This window comes from Schistocerca piceifrons, unplaced genomic scaffold (genome assembly GCF_021461385.2).
Source record: "Schistocerca piceifrons isolate TAMUIC-IGC-003096 unplaced genomic scaffold, iqSchPice1.1 HiC_scaffold_1978, whole genome shotgun sequence".
NCBI lineage: Eukaryota > Metazoa > Arthropoda > Insecta > Orthoptera > Acrididae > Schistocerca > Schistocerca piceifrons.
The window spans coordinates 90,001-92,500 of record NW_025727876.1 but is presented as its reverse complement, the minus strand read 5'-3'; the positions used below and the strand labels follow the sequence as shown (position 1 = coordinate 92,500).

General features: G+C 61.8%; 1 pseudogene; it reads left to right on the top strand.

Moving 5' to 3' along the window:
* LOC124741730 overlaps positions 1 to 2,500 on the top strand; it is a 7,816-nt pseudogene that overhangs the window by 1,526 nt on the left and 3,790 nt on the right.

Here is a 2,500-nt window from a genome sequence, read left to right as displayed (position 1 = left end):
GCTCATGGGAAACCATGAAAGGCGTTGGTTGCTTAAGACAGCAGGACGGTGGCCATGGAAGTCGGAATCCGCTAAGGAGTGTGTAACAACTCACCTGCCGAAGCAACTAGCCCTGAAAATGGATGGCGCTGAAGCGTCGTGCCTATACTCGGCCGTCAGTCTGGCAGTCATGGCCGGTCCTTGCGGCCGGCCGCGAAGCCCTGACGAGTAGGAGGGTCGCGGCGGTGGGCGCAGAAGGGTCTGGGCGTGAGCCTGCCTGGAGCCGCCGTCGGTGCAGATCTTGGTGGTAGTAGCAAATACTCCAGCGAGGCCCTGGAGGGCTGACGCGGAGAAGGGTTTCGTGTGAACAGCCGTTGCACACGAGTCAGTCGATCCTAAGCCCTAGGAGAAATCCGATGTTGATGGGGGCCGTCATAGCATGATGCGCTTTGTGCTGGCCCCCGTTGGGCGAAAGGGAATCCGGTTCCTATTCCGGAACCCGGCAGCGGAACCGATACAAGTCGGGCCCCTCTTTTAGAGATGCTCGTCGGGGTAACCCAAAAGGACCCGGAGACGCCGTCGGGAGATCGGGGAAGAGTTTTCTTTTCTGCATGAGCGTTCGAGTTCCCTGGAATCCTCTAGCAGGGAGATAGGGTTTGGAACGCGAAGAGCACCGCAGTTGCGGCGGTGTCCCGATCTTCCCCTCGGACCTTGAAAATCCGGGAGAGGGCCACGTGGAGGTGTCGCGCCGGTTCGTACCCATATCCGCAGCAGGTCTCCAAGGTGAAGAGCCTCTAGTCGATAGAATAATGTAGGTAAGGGAAGTCGGCAAATTGGATCCGTAACTTCGGGATAAGGATTGGCTCTGAGGATCGGGGCGTGTCGGGCTTGGTCGGGAAGTGGGTCAGCGCTAACGTGCCGGGCCTGGGCGAGGTGAGTGCCGTAGGGGTGCCGGTAAGTGCGGGCGTTTAGCGCGGGCGTGGTCTGCTCTCGCCGTTGGTCGGCCTCGTGCTGGTCGGCGGTGCAGGATGCGCGCGCCTGCGCGGCGTTCGCGCCCCGGTGCTTCAACCTGCGTGCAGGATCCGAGCTCGGTCCCGTGCCTTGGCCTCCCACGGATCTTCCTTGCTGCGAGGCCGCGTCCGCCTTAGCGTGCTCCTCCGGGGGCGCGCGGGTGCGCGGATTCTCTTCGGCCGCCATTCAACGATCAACTCAGAACTGGCACGGACTGGGGGAATCCGACTGTCTAATTAAAACAAAGCATTGCGATGGCCCTAGCGGGTGTTGACGCAATGTGATTTCTGCCCAGTGCTCTGAATGTCAACGTGAAGAAATTCAAGCAAGCGCGGGTAAACGGCGGGAGTAACTATGACTCTCTTAAGGCATAGTTACTGGGCAAGTGAAGCGCAATACATGGGCCATGCCCTCTTAGCCTCTCCTTGCCTGCGGCTTCCCCCCTTCCCGTGGGCCCGCCGATACGCCAGTCCTTGATAGGACTGGTAAGCAGAGTGGAAGTCCGCACTTGGGGCTTTGGGGGGTTACCAGCCCTCCATCGCAAAACCCTTAATGTTGGGACAACAAGAGAAGAAAACACGGGTACCGGGCCTTCCGCTGAAGGACCCGGCCCAACAGTCCCGACTGCTAGCCTGCCAACCCGCCCTGAAGTAGAGCAGGCCGTGGAGCCATGGTTCCACTGCAGCATTTGCAGCCGTGCCTTCCGCAGCAAGATCGGGCTCGGACAACACCGCCGCCGCGCCCATCCGGAAGCGGCAAATGCGGAGATTACAACCGATAGGAAGAGAGCTCGGTGGGCGGAAGAAGAAATGCGGGAGCTCGCCCTGGCGGAGGCTAGGCTTCTCTGTGCCAGTGACTCCAAAGTCCTCTTTGCAAACCAGGAGCTTCTACCCCTGTTTCCGCACCGTACCCTGGATGCCATCAAGTGCAGGAGGAGGACGGTGGCACACAGGACGATGGTGCGGGAATACGTAGAGGAGCTGAGGCGGGAACAACAGACGCAGCATGGTCTGCGCCATTCACCCGTCCCGGAGTCGCTGCCGGAGGGGCCACCCTCTCCGCCGGAGCTTGAGCGCCCGCCACAAACATCTATAGTCGACGAAGCTATATGGAGGCACCTCGCCGGCCTGCCGCGGTCGGCCGCGCGCTTCTCGGCCCTGGACGACCTTGCGTGTTTGGGGCCGGGTACGCCGTTGGCAGTGGTCGCGGCTGGGCTGCCTGAGGCCCTCCGTGCTGTCGGCTCTGAGGAAGCAGGAGCAAGGAAGAGGAAGACGTTGCGCCCGCCATCCAAGCAGCGGTCTGGTGGTGGCCCTCCGCTCTCCAAGCGGAAGCGCCGCCGGTGGGAATATGCCAGATGTCAGGATGCCTTCAGGAAGAATCGCGCGCGCTGCGTGCGTGGCCTCCTGGATGGCACCCTGCTCCAGCCGCCGTCGACCATCCCGGGGCTGGTGGACTTCTGGCGCAGCCTCTTCACGACAGAGCCACCTTCCAACGCTGGCTCCATTCCCGA